The sequence below is a fragment of the Tachypleus tridentatus genome, chromosome 6 (assembly GCF_004210375.1).
Source record: "Tachypleus tridentatus isolate NWPU-2018 chromosome 6, ASM421037v1, whole genome shotgun sequence".
Classification (NCBI taxonomy): domain Eukaryota; kingdom Metazoa; phylum Arthropoda; class Merostomata; order Xiphosura; family Limulidae; genus Tachypleus; species Tachypleus tridentatus.
Genome location: NC_134830.1, coordinates 143,232,068 through 143,247,452, shown reverse-complemented (window position 1 = coordinate 143,247,452; position 15,385 = coordinate 143,232,068). Strand labels below are relative to the sequence as shown.

At 37.2% G+C, this 15,385-nt stretch overlaps 1 protein-coding gene across 2 annotated transcripts in view; it reads right to left on the bottom strand.

The window, feature by feature from the left end:
• Positions 1-15,385, bottom strand: part of Tpst (tyrosylprotein sulfotransferase) — a 67,233-nt gene that overhangs the window by 50,934 nt on the left and 914 nt on the right. The window lies entirely within an intron of this gene.

Here is a 15,385-nt window from a genome sequence, read left to right as displayed (position 1 = left end):
TTTTTTTCATCTAGTTTATTTTTCCTGGTTTGTTTATTAATTTTTGCTCAAAGCTGCCAACAGTTTGTTTGTAATTAACCACAAAGCTACATAATGGCTATCTAACAACAGTCGTTCCTAATTTTAACATACACCAGAAGGAAGACAACTGACCGAGAACACTCACTGTCAACTCTTCAGGTACTCTTGTCTAACAAAATAACTGGGATTTGACAGTCACTCTTCCAAAAGCATGGAAGTCGTATTTACAGAAATGCTACGAACTCTCGGATTCACATTTTGGGTACGTCAGCCACTAGATCTCTCAAGACCTATTTATTTATAACTAACTGGAGTACCCGACCCCTGGACAGATATTATGTAAATTAATTATTAATGAAAGGTTATCTTAGAACACCAAAAGTTCCTTCCCTTATATGTTGTTGTAAAAAAGCACACCCATAAAAACTGTACAACACAAAATGTGAAACCGCAAATTTGTATGTATCTTTCTGCATAGATCCAATAAATCTTTATATAAAGGTGAAAATCCATCTATAGTGAGCGAAGTAGTGGCACAAAAATGTAAAAACACCCATACAAACAGAAAACTGAAAATTTGTATGTACTCCCCTAAAGATGTAATGAACCTCCATACCAGTTTTGGTGAAAATCCATCGACATCCTGCAAAGTAGTTACATGGACATACAATACAAAGTACTATTATACTTATATAGACTCTTGCCTACACAACAAAGATTAGAATGGATTCTCTAGTCTGGAAATTTGTTAAATGTATTCTTAAGCCTAAAAATCCACACAAAACTAAACATCTAAAACCCTACATAATAATAAAAGTCTAGACCCTAACTACCTACGCAAGGATAACATTAAAAAGCAACCTATCCCAGTTAAAGTAAAAAAGCTTATTTAAAAACACTATTAAACCTAGATATTTACTTAGGATATTAGAACTTCAGCAATAAGTAGCGTTTCCCAAAACAGTTATTTTTATAATCTTTCTGAAGCAGTGAATATCAGAAAAGGTTTTGTTAAAACTGCTTTAAAAGTGTATCAGAAGAACGTTTGTTTTGAATTTTGCGCAAAGCTACTCGAGGGTTATCTACGCTAGCCATCCCTAATTTAGCAGTGTAAGACTAGAGGGAAGGCAGCTAGTCATCACCACCCACCGCCAACTCTTGGGCTACTCTTTTACCAACGAACAGTGGGATTGGACTGACCGTAACATAATAGCGCCCCCACGGCTGAAAAGGCGAGCATGTTTGATGTGATGTGTAATCCGCGACCCTCGGATTACGAGTCGCACGCCTTAACCCACCTGGCCATGCCGAGCCTGTATCAGAAGGAACAATTGCATCCCTCAACCCAACGTCTTAGTATTAAAAATATTAATTTTGCTAGTAGGTTTTCCAATCAGTGTATGTTTTAGGGTGTGTAATTACGCCTGGACTTGTACGTTAAAAAAAAAGAAAGAACCGTTGTGCTTGGAGATCAACCAATAGGACCTGTTTATTCTCTTTCTTATTCACACGTGGAATTTTTACTTCGTTTTATTGTTAAGCGCAAAGCTACACTATTGGCTACTCGTGCTGGGCACATCACAATTAACTAAACCGTTCTTTAGCTTAACTTAGGGAAACTGAGTCTCAAAATGAAAGTTCTAATTATATGTCACAGTTAGGTTGCCGATTAGGAAGGATCTTCAGTTGTGGGGTCATTACTACGTACGGCCAATCCCCCCATTCGTTGACAAAGAGTTGAGAGAGAGTTGTGTTGACTGCTTTATCACTGCTAAATTAGGGACGGCTTGCCCTTTAGCAGTTTTCAAATCAAACCACTATACAATACAACACTCAAGATTCTAGTATTGATTTTTTTTTTAAATTATATAAACAGAAGAGAATGACTTATAGAATCTTCAGTTATAATAACTTTTTATGTTTACTTTAAATGAAATGCGGCACCTGGTGACGACTTACCAGTTTATTTCCTTTTACACCAATCAAATCCTTCTTAATCGTGACTAACTGTGACATATAAAGAGAACTTTCATTTTTAGACGGCTTGTGTTACTTGTGATGCACTCAGCACGAATAGCCAATAGTGTAGCTTGCGCTTAACAATAAAGCAATCATTTCACGAGTAAATATGAACAAGAACAAACAGGTCCTATTAGTTGATCTCCAAGCACAACTGTTCTTGAGACTTTCCGGCTCGCGCATTACTTTCCTTTAAACTTTTTTTTTTAAGTTTTTATAAAAAATAGGCACATAAATCAGTAAGTTAAAACTCGGGAATAAAAAAAGGGATTTATTGAAAAATTACTGATAAAGATTTTAACACAAATTTTAAAATATGGTAACAAAGTTCATATTTACCATATGCAGTACCTTCTATTACAAGGATTAACATTAAATTATTGAATACGGGACAAAACTGATAACACACATCTGTGACAGTTTTATTGACGTTTTTACATAATCTACAATAATTCCTGTACGTTGAATCCGAAAATACCCGTTTTTCTCAACCACGTACAGGTTTTTCACAAATCATCATGACGTAATACATAAAAGACCACAACGCGTAATGTTGAGACTAAAAGAAATAGAACTGACAGATAAAAAAACAAACGACGAATGAAGACGCATGTTTGTTTTTTCCATTTTCTTCAATTTGTATATTTGTTAACAAACGTAATAATTAAAAGAATATTCATTTTGGTAAATTTGATCTAAGATTTTTTCCCCCTTAGATTTGTGAAAAAATCTTTACACGATAAAAAAATGAATATTATTTTCGAAATCTGCGTAGATAAATTATGGGAAAATCCGATATTAAAACCAAAACAACTTTAATGAAGGTTAAATTAGCTGTTCTGTGTAATTACCGTATTTAGTACACTTCAATACAGAGATTAATATACAAAATAAAGTATTAAATATGGTATACAGTTGATAATTACCGTATTTAGTACACTAATACAGAGATTAATATAAAAATTAAAGTATTAAATACGGTATACACTTGATAAAGTATTAGATACAGTGATAACTAACGCATATGATACAAAACATTAATATTGACTTCTGTTGCCACGACAACAATCAGAACTGGATGATTTCCGGACATCGTGCAACCTGGTCGTCGTGTAGTTTTTGTTTTTTTACTCTAATGTTTCTTTGTTGATAAAATGTTCACAACATTCCTGCGGTGCTTGGACTTACAGGAACAAAGAAGACTGGCTTGACAGACATTGTGTGCAGGAATAATGAGCAATATGACAAGTTAGGTTTAGCTGGATCGAATGTTAATGGGAAAAGAAGTGCGAAAGAGAAAAGACAAAAACGTTTGAAGAACTCGGTACGCACAGTTCATCCTACTTGTAATTCTACTGTTTGTTTCCCAGGTTTGTAAAGACGAAATTATAGTGGAATGAAATTGAATTAACTTGAAACTAAGTACCAACCGTGAAAGTAAGATAATACAAAGACTGGTCCTTCCATAGCGACCTCTGTCTCTCTAAAAAATGTGGAGTTACTCCTTCTCCATATAATAGACAGAATGTAACCCCTAAACGCAAGGTCAATCAGGGCATGTATTTACTCCAACAAACACCAAATTAAGTTATCAAAATCTCACGATTGTCAGGAAATTAATTTGTAGGATGCTAGCCACGATACACATGAACTACCAAGTGACAACGAAGCCTTTTGTCAAACAGGATGCTAGCCACGATACACATGAACTACCAAGTGACAACGAAGCCTTTTGTCAAACAGGATGCTAGCCACGCTACACATGAACTACCAAGTGACAACGAAGCCTTTTGTCAAACAGGATGCTAGCCACGCTACACATGAACTACCAAGTGACAACGAAGCCTTTTGTCAAACAGCAGAGATCATCAGGCCGACAGGGAAACAACTGACAAAACAGCGGTCTAAGCTGTGTTACCTCAGGCTGTATTTTACCAGGTGATTTCAACCATATTTACAGAATAAAACGTGTAGTATGTGCAACAGTACAAACGCAAACTTTACAGGTTTTTTTTGAAACAGAATCATAATGCTGTTTCTTGGTGAACAATTATAATAAACGTAATGAACTGCTGAGAAAATAAAATTCGTAGGAAAATTAAGATGTAGCGAATATTAGAAACAAAACTGTTTGTTCTTGAGCGCAAAGTTACACAACGGACTACCTGTGTTGTATTAACAATGGACATGAAAATCAGTTTTTAGCACTAAAAACCTGCAGAATTATTGCGGAGTCATAGGGAGGCGAACCGATAAACCAGTAAAAATATCCTTTCAATAAATATTAATTACGTTCGTACTACAGACGGTTGTTACTACTGGTTACTTCTAAACTGTACTTAAGGGCGTATACAAATTAAGTGACGTTCCTCCAAAATTATGTCATCAAAGACACTACATCGTTAAAACAACTTTCTGCCGAAAGTTTTAAAACAGATATGAACCGTAAGAATTTGTTCTTTAATGTAGAAAACTGAGGCAATATTACTTAAGACTGTTTACCTACACAGTCACTTCTGACGACATAAAGCTATAATTTACCCGGTAACTTTGTAGGTCCACAAACATTCACACAATGAAAAATGTGTTCAAACAGTCTATGTTCAGGGTTTAATAAGAATCAGAATTCCATTTAATACAATATACATTAACCGGAAGAAATAGTTTCCTGCACTCCACTCTTCGCTACCCACGCTCTTAGTCTCCGACCCAGGAGGCTTGCAACCTACCGTCTAAAGTTTTAATAACGGTGGCTCCCAAACTCTTCCAGTCCAAAGCCCCATATCCTATAACTTTAACATGGTGATTTAAAAACAGTGACGTTGTAAAACGGTAACATCTTCTTTCAGCATATTGTATTATTTAATTAATTCAACGTAATTTTTATCGGCTTATTACTTATTTATAATTACAATTAATTCAGCATGTTTGTTTTCGGGTCATTTTGGGTGACTCCCACTTTGGAAAATACAGTTCTAAAGAGTTGAGTGGGTCTGCTTGGGAAGAAAGTTATATAAATAGAATTGAAACTGCTGATATTACTGGAATGAAAAAATAAACTCCAAAAAATGTATCAGAGCTATTCCTGGAAAACATTTATTGTGAATGTTATCTGAAACCTTAAGCCATCTGTTTATAATTTCCTCTAACACTAGTTATAACAATAGTTATAACAAAATTTATCTTGTTTACAAACAATAGACACAAACAGGTTTCTTTTTACTTCTTTGTTGCCCTGGAACGGCTGTGTGAAAACAGTTGACATAATGTCTATCTGTTTGTTGTTTAGCAAAAACACTGCATGACAGTTCTGTACTGCGTCAACCACAGGGATCGAAAACATATATTTAATCTTATAAACCCACAGATTTACCACTAAGTAACAGATATTTTTGTGTTACAGAATAAAAAAACAAACTACTCCATAGGTTATCTGCATTCACTCACCGGGGGTATTGAAACTTACTTTTTAGCGTTTTAACCCACATACTTACTACTGAACCACTGAGGAGATGGTGCCAGTTGATAAAACCAGATGTACATTACAAACCCACACACTTATTACTGAACCACTGAGGAGATGGTGCCAGTTGATAAAACCAGATGTACATTACAAACCCACACACTTATTACTGAACCACTGAGGAGATGGTGCCAGTTGATAAAACCAGATGTACATTACAAACCCACACACTTATTACTGAACCACTGAGGAGATGGTGCCAGTTGATAACTGAACCACTGAGGAGATGGTGCCAGTTGATAAAACCAGATGTACATTACAAACCCACACACTTACTTCTGAACCACTGAGGAGATGGTGCCAGTTGATAAAACCAGATGTACATTACAAACCCACACACTTACTTCTGAACCACTGAGGAGATGGTGCCAGTTGATAAAACCAGATGTACATTACAAACCCACACACTTACTTCTGAACCACTGAGGAGCTGGTGCCAGTTGATAAAACCAGATGTACATTACAAACCCACACACTTACTACTGAACCACTGAGGAGATGGTGCCAGTTGATAAAACCAGATGTACATTACAAACCCACACACTTATTACTGAACCACTGAGGAGATGGTGCCAGTTGATAAAACCAGATTACAAACCCACACACTTACTACTGGGCAACTGAGGAGATGGTGCCAGTTGATAAAACCAGATTACAAACCCACACACTTACTACTGGGCAACTGAGGAGATGGTGCCAGTTGATAAAACCAGATTACAAACCCACACACTTACTACTGGGCAACTGAGGAGATGGTGCCAGTTGATAAAACCAGATTACAAACCCACACACTTACTACTGGGCAACTGAGGAGATGGTGCCAGTTGATAAAACCAGATTACAAACCCACACACTTACTACTGGGCAACTGAGGAGATGGTACAAGTTGAATAGGAATAGATTAGGGCTTTATGGCACAGAGGTTAACCAAAGTTATGTGTGTGTGTTGGCTCTTTAGGGTTTTGTGTTAACTATCTTGCTACTCCATTTGCGAAGTCGTTTTATCTTGGGAGGTGTATGTCCTAGATCATAGAAGGAGAATGACTTTGCATGACCCCTAACTTTGACGTACGGTATGTCAGAAAATTACGTTACTGAAACACACTCAAAACAATCTCGTACTTACCTCCAAATTCTGTCACAAAAACAAATCGATCAATACATTGTTCGGATTAAAAGATCCCATACCTTAGAACGGGGATTCCCAAAGTTTGCCAACTGGCGAATCCCCTTCAGCATCTTTACTGCATTGGCGAACCAACTCTCACCAGAAATAGTTTTTATCATGTGTAGGTGGTGTATCATCCGCGTATCTTATTATCTTTACAGCTTGATTCTAGCTTTAAGAAAATAACAAGGGAAAGCATTTTTGTTTTTTCGTTTTCAAGCATAAAGCTACACAATGGGCTATCTGTGTTCTGCCCAACACGGGTATGGAAACCCGGATTATAGCGTTGTAAGTCCGCAAACATCCCGCTGTGCCACTGGGGTGGAGGGGAACAAAAAAAAAAAAGAGAAATATATTTAAATATAGAATATTAAAAACAAATCTCACGACCTATTTTAATGTGAAGAATGATACTGCTTTATTAAAACAAACGAAGATCCAGCTCTAACTTAACTTAGTTAACTCATTTAACTTATTTCTACACTTCCATTTTATGTTTGTTACTCCAACTGTAAATCAACTGTCTTGTTGGTTTGTTTTGGTTTTGTCTTTGTGGTCGGTAGACAACAGTGGCAGGAGCACAACGAATTAATTTACACAATTCATGTTAATTACAATAATTGTTAGTATTATGTTAGTTTCATAATGTCTTAGCATTTCACTCTACTCCTTACTCCTTCAATAAATTGTAATTTCATAAATTTCATGTATTACTGCGAACCCTTTCAAGTACTATCGCAAACCCCCAAGGGGCTGCAAACAATAGTTTAGGTTTGTTTGGAATTTCGCGCAAAGCTACATAAGGGTTATCTGCGCTAGCCGTTCCTAATTTAGCAGTGTAAGACTAGAGGGAATGCAGCTCAGTCATCACCACCCACAGCCAACTGTTGGGTTACTCTTTTACAACAAACAGTGGAATTTACCGAAACATTATAATGTCCTCACGGATGAAAGGGCGAGCATGTTTGGTGCAATGGGGATTCGAACCCGCGACTCTCAGATTACGAGTCGAGTGCCTTAACCACCTGGCCTACCGAGTCCTGTAATTTAGGAATCTCTGCCTTAAGTCTTTTGTATCATTTACTGATTATATTTGCCCATTACAAAACATTTTTACTGTTTTATCACAACACATAAATACCAGATTTATGGCCGATTGCAAGATAATTATAATTTTATCAAGTACAATAACAAACCTGGCCGACATGCAGTGACAAACACCTCATTTAACATTTTTGGCCTCGATAGTCAGATTTAGAAGCGTTGTAAAAACCAATTTAATAATGGCAAAGATAGTGAAAGCTCTGTTTCCTGTCATCCGAAACTGAACTTTATGTTATTAGTAATTTTACCTTCGCTTTCGTGCTATCAATCAAAATTACATTCGCGCAAGTGCACGAGGGCTATCTGCGCCAGTCGTCCGTAATATACAGCAGGGCTACTCTTTCACCAACGAATAGTAAGACTGACAGTCACATTACAACGTCCCTACGGCTGAAAGGGCGAGAATGTTTGGTGTGACGGATATTCGAACTCGCGACCCTCAGATTACTAGTCGAGTGCCTTAACCACCTGACCAAGCCGGGCCAGATGAAAACGTAGTGGCAGTAAAGATGTTTTCTGTTACCCGCTTTCAACACCTAGCTCTTAATGTCCTTCCATAGTGTTTCGCGTGATTAATTAATTGGCGGTCATTGGTTCCACAAGTTTCTTACAGGCCGAAGTTCAAAAGTCATGGGTCAAAAGTCGAAAGTGGGTAAAACTGAAACCCGGAGTAGACACTCCAGCTGAGTTTGTATGCAGTTACAATAGTGACGGTCATTTTGCTTCATTGTATTTCTTCAAAGCAAATGCTAGCGCATTGTGTCTCTCCACTTTGTGTAAATTGTTATAACTTTTATATTTTTTGTATGAGGAAGTGGCGCCATCTATGAATGTAGTTAAATTACGTATTCAAAAATTAGTATTCAACGAAAGCAATAATAGAGGTATAGGGGTTGTTAAACATTATAAATATGCCCCTCGTTCTAAACTATCATCCCACACAGTTTAGTTGAGGATAGCTAAGCGACCTAGTGGTAGTTAGCGGACAAACACAGACTGTTTTGTGTACTTTATGTACATACATAGACATATAGATGTGCATGACAGTTCTGTACTGCGTCAACCACAGGGATCGAAAACATATATTTAATCTTATAAACCCACAGATTTACCACTAAGTCACAGATATTTTTGTGTTACAGAATAAAAAACAAACTACTCCATAGGTTATCTGCATTCACTCACCGGGGTATTGAAACTTACTTTTAGCGTTTTAGATGGTGCCAGTTGATAAAACCAGATGTACATTACAAACCCACACACTTATTACTGAACCACTGAGGAGATGGTGCCAGTTGATAAAACCAGATGTACATTACAAACCCACACACTTATTACTGAACCACTGAGGAGATGGTGCCAGTTGATAAAACCAGATGTACATTACAAACCCACACACTTATTACTGAACCACTGAGGAGATGGTGCCAGTTGATAAAACCAGATGTACATTACAAACCCACACACTTATTACTGAACCACTGAGGAGATGGTGCCAGTTGATAAAACCAGATGTACATTACAAACCCACACACTTATTACTGAACCACTGAGGAGATGGTGCCAGTTGATAAAACCAGATGTACATTACAAACCCACACACTTATTACTGAACCACTGAGGAGATGGTGCCAGTTGATAAAACCAGATGTACATTACAAACCCACACACTTATTACTGAACCACTGAGGAGATGGTGCCAGTTGATAAAACCAGATGTACATTACAAACCCACACACTTATTACTGAACCACTGAGGAGATGGTGCCAGTTGATAAAACCAGATGTACATTACAAACCCACACACTTATTACTGAACCACTGAGGAGATGGTGCCAGTTGATAAAACCAGATGTACATTACAAACCCACACACTTATTACTGAACCACTGAGGAGATGGTGCCAGTTGATAAAACCAGATGTACATTACAAACCCACACACTTATTACTGAACCACTGAGGAGATGGTGCCAGTTGATAAAACCAGATGTACATTACAAACCCACACACTTATTACTGAACCACTGAGGAGATGGTGCCAGTTGATAAAACCAGATGTACATTACAAACCCACACACTTATTACTGAACCACTGAGGAGATGGTGCCAGTTGATAAAACCAGATGTACATTACAAACCCACACACTTATTACTGAACCACTGAGGAGATGGTGCCAGTTGATAAAACCAGATGTACATTACAAACCCACACACTTATTACTGAACCACTGAGGAGATGGTGCCAGTTGATAAAACCAGATGTACATTACAAACCCACACACTTATTACTGAACCACTGAGGAGATGGTGCCAGTTGATAAAACCAGATGTACATTACAAACCCACACACTTATTACTGAACCACTGAGGAGATGGTGCCAGTTGATAAAACCAGATGTACATTACAAACCCACACACTTATTACTGAACCACTGAGGAGATGGTGCCAGTTGATAAAACCAGATGTACATTACAAACCCACACACTTATTACTGTACCACTGAGGAGATGGTGCCAGTTGATAAAACCAGATGTACATTACAAACCCACACACTTATTACTGTACCACTGAGGAGATGGTGCCAGTTGATAAAACCAGATGTACATTACAAACCCACACACTTATTACTGAACCACTGAGGAGATGGTGCCAGTTGATAAAACCAGATGTACATTACAAACCCACACACTTATTACTGAACCACTGAGGAGATGGTGCCAGTTGATAAAACCAGATGTACATTACAAACCCACACACTTATTACTGAACCACTGAGGAGATGGTGCCAGTTGATAAAACCAGATGTACATTACAAACCCACACACTTATTACTGAACCACTGAGGAGATGGTGCCAGTTGATAAAACCAGATGTACATTACAAACCCACACACTTATTACTGAACCACTGAGGAGATGGTGCCAGTTGATAAAACCAGATGTACATTACAAACCCACACACTTATTACTGAACCACTGAGGAGATGGTGCCAGTTGATAAAACCAGATGTACATTACAAACCCACACACTTATTACTGAACCACTGAGGAGATGGTGCCAGTTGATAAAACCAGATGTACATTACAAACCCACACACTTATTACTGAACCACTGAGGAGATGGTGCCAGTTGATAAAACCAGATGTACATTACAAACCCACACACTTATTACTGAACCACTGAGGAGATGGTGCCAGTTGATAAAACCAGATGACATTACAAACCCACACACTTACTACTGGGCAACTGAGGAGATAGTGCCAGTTGATAAAACCAGATGTACATTACAAACCCACACACTTACTACTGAACCACTGAGGAGATGGTACAAGTTGATTAGGAATAGATTAGGGCTTTATGGCACAGAGGTTAACCAAAGTTATGTGTGTGTGTGTTGGCTCTTTAGGGTTTTGTGTTAACTATCTTGCTACTCCATTTGCGAAGTCGTTTTATCTTGGGAGGTGTATGTCCTAGATCATAGAAGGAGAATGACTTTGCATGACCCCTAACTTTGACGTACGGTATGTCAGAAAATTACGTTACTGAAACACACTCAAAACAATCTCGTACTTACCTCCAAATTCTGTCACAAAAACAAATCGATCAATACATTGTTCGGATTAAAAGATCCCATACCTTAGAACGGGGATTTCCAAAGTTTGCCAACTGGCGAATCCCCTTCAGCATCTTTACTGCATTGGCGGACCAACTCTCACCAGAAATAGTTTTTATCATGTGCAGGTGGTGTATCATCCGCGTATCTTACTATCTTTACAGCTTGATTCTAGCTTTAAGAAAATAACAAGGGAAAGCATTTTTGTTTTTTCGTTTTCAAGCATAAAGCTACACAATGGGCTATCTGTGCTCTGCCCAACACGGGTATCGAAACCCGGATTATAGCGTTGTAAGTCCGCAAACATCCCGCTGTGCCACTGGGGTGGAGGGGAACAAAAAAAAAAGAAATATATTTAAATATAGAATATTAAAAACAAATCTCACGACCTATTTTAATGTGAAGAATGATACTGCTTTATTAAAACAAACGAAGATCCAGCTCTAACTTAACTTAGTTAACTCATTTAACTTATTTCTACACTTCCATTTTATGTTTGTTACTCCAACTGTAAATCAACTGTCTTGTTGGTTTGTTTTGGTTTTGTCTTTGTGGTCGGTAGACAACAGTGGCAGGAGCACAACGAATTAATTTACACAATTCATGTTAATTACAATAATTGTTAGTATTATGTTAGTTTCATAATGTCTTAGCATTTCACTCTACTCCTTACTCCTTCAATAAATTGTAATTTCATAAATTTCATGTATTACTGCGAACCCTTTCAAGTACTATCGCAAACCCCAAAGGGGCTGCAAACAATAGTTTAGGTTTGTTTGGAATTTCGCGCAAAGCTACATAAGGGTTATCTGCGCTAGCCGTTCCTAATTTAGCAGTGTAAGACTAGAGGGAATGCAGCTCAGTCATCACCACCCACAGCCAACTGTTGGGCTACTCTTTTACAACAAACAGTGGAATTTACCGAAACATTATAACGTCCTCACGGCTGAAAGGGCGAGCATGTTTGGTGCAATGGGGATTCGAACCCGCGACTCTCAGATTACGAGTCGAGTGCCTTAACCACCTGGCCTACCGAGTCCTGTAATTTAGGAATCTCTGCCTTAAGTCTTTTGTATCATTTACTGATTATATTTGCCCATTACAAAACATTTTTACTGTTTTACCACAACACATAAATACCAGATTTATGGCCGATTGCAAGATAATTATAATTTTATCAAGTACAATAACAAACCTGGCCGACATGCAGTGACAAACACCTCATTTAACGTTTTTGGCCTCGATAGTCAGATTTAGAAGCGTTGTAAAAACCAATTTAATAATGGCAAAAATAGTGAAAGCTCTGTTTCCTGTCATCCGAAACTGAACTTTATTTTATTAGTAATTTTACCTTCGCTTTCGTGCTATCAATCAAAATTACATTCGCGCAAGTGCACGAGGGCTATCTGCGCCAGTCGTCCGTAATATACAGCAGGGCTACTCTTTCACCAACGAATAGTAAGACTGACAGTCACATTACAACGTCCCTACGGCTGAAAGGGCGAGAATGTTTGGTGTGACGGGTATTCGAACTCGCGACCCTCAGATTACGATTCGAGTGCCTTAACCACCTGACCATGCCGGGCCAGATGAAAACGTAGTGGCAGTAAAGATGTTTTCTGTTACCCGCTTTCAACACCTAGCTCTTAATGTCCTTCCATAGTGTTTCGCGTGATTAATTAATTGGCGGTCATTGGTTCCACAAGTTTCTTACAGGCCGAAGTTCAAAAGTCATGGGTCAAAAGTCGAAAGTGGGTTAAACTGAAACCCGGAGTAGACACTCCAGCTGAGTTTGTATGCAGTTACCATAGTGACGGTCATTTTGCTTCATTGTATTTCTTCAAAGCAAATGCTAGCGCATTGTGTCTCTCCACTTTGTGTAAATTGTTATAACTTTTATATTTTTTGTATGAGGAAGTGGCGCCATCTATGAATGTAGTTAAATTACGTATTCAAAAATTAGTATTCAACGAAAGCAATAATAGAGGTATAGGGGTTGTTAAACATTATAAATATGCCCCTCGTTCTAAACTATCATCCCACACAGTTTAGTTGAGGATAGCTAAGCGACCTAGTGGTAGTTAGCGGACAAACACAGACTGTTTTGTGTACTTTATGTACATACATAGACATATAGATGACCCTTTGTTAATGATATCAGTGAACTGCTTATAAATGCGTGAAGTGTAAAGTTTAAAATCCACGAAAGGAGGAAAACATATTCATTCTGACCACAGCGTATTCTTGTGGGAACAAATTATTTCACCAATATGAAGTGCCGTGGTAAAAATATATATTAGCCCAAGTTTGTAATTTCCAAACAATTTGTATTGAAAACAAAGCCACATTGAGCATTCTGCTGTGTCCACTGCGAGGAATCGAATTTCGGATTTTAACAAAAGGAGGGTTCCGAACGGACTAACGATTTTATAAGAGAGTATCATATAACATCCATTATTATAGCTGATTAATAAATGTATTTCTATATGAATCTTTTTTTTCTGTTTTGAAACACGTGTTGAAAAATACGACTACGGAAAGCAATTGTTCTATTTTTCAATAGGCCTAAAACTTGCAACAGAAATCAAACACTTTTTTTTCCACATTCCTCTCAATATGTCCATATCAGATTCAAAATTAGTGGTGAGTTAGAATAACATTTCAGGTTATCTACTGTTTCCCACAACTCGCTGTCCAAAAATCCTTTCTTTCATTCAGTACCAAAACTCTGGTATTGGTGCAGACGATATAAAAAAAACAAAACTGAAACGTTATTTATCTACTATAGTAATAATAATATTCAATGTTTCTCTATTCTGAAAAAGCGCGCGCACATTACTAAGTGCGCATGCGAGCACGTTTAATTTCAATGGATGTATTCAAAGTGGAATGTAAATATACTTCAATAGATATTTTCTAGAATAAAATAATAAAACCTCATCAATTTTTAAGAGATAAACGTTAGGTCGTAGAATACCATACTAAGTTTATTTACCCTTAGTATTAAGTTCGGTAAAGTTTAGCCCTATCTGAACCAATAGGGGAAAAACAAAAAAAGAAACACGCACACGAGTGCGTTATGAGAGGCAGTCAATCCCCTAGAGTAGATGCTGAGCAGTAGGGCACCGTTGACTGGCTGTCTTCTGAATGGTCAACAGTTCAAAATTAAGGACGGTAGCAGAAAACCTTGACAACTTTGCCATAAATACAAAGAAAAAGCTCTTCCAAGGAAACAATATTCAAATAATTTTAATTCCTCGAAAGTTTTCTAAGGCCATTTGTCTTTCTGTAAAGTGCTACATGATATTTCTGTGTATATATTTGTAGACCATATGAACATCATTATTTCTTAAACTAAAATAAAGTTATAAAATGTATTACCGCCAATAAATATAATTTTCACAGAAAGTTTATGTTAAATCTAGGAGTTATTTGTAAAGTATATATCATGCATTTGTCCAAAACAAAACGCGATGTTATTACGATTCTTCGTAAAACAAACTGAACTAGAACGTTTAGTTTCATTGTGTATAAATTTATAACTGGTACTGTACTTAATTTTCAAAATTACGGTTTACAAGTAACTAACTAGTTGACCTACCCCGGTTCAACGCAAAGAGTGGACACAGAGAGATGAGGGGCTCCAGAAACACATCAGGTTAAAAGATGTCATGAATTTAGTCTTTTCTCAAGTAATGATTTATAAATAGACAATGAAATACAAGTTATAGTTATTGAAAAGCTGGATATAAGTTTATTTATAAAATTAAAACAATTTATCTCAGGACAATATGTTAATAATAATTATTCTTCCATAAATGTTTTTATATGTGTGCGTGTGCGCATGTATACAATTTTTTTCTTTAGAAATTTTAGGCATAAATAATACGAAGTAAATCATTGACATCCTTTAATTAAAGTACAGAACAACGTTT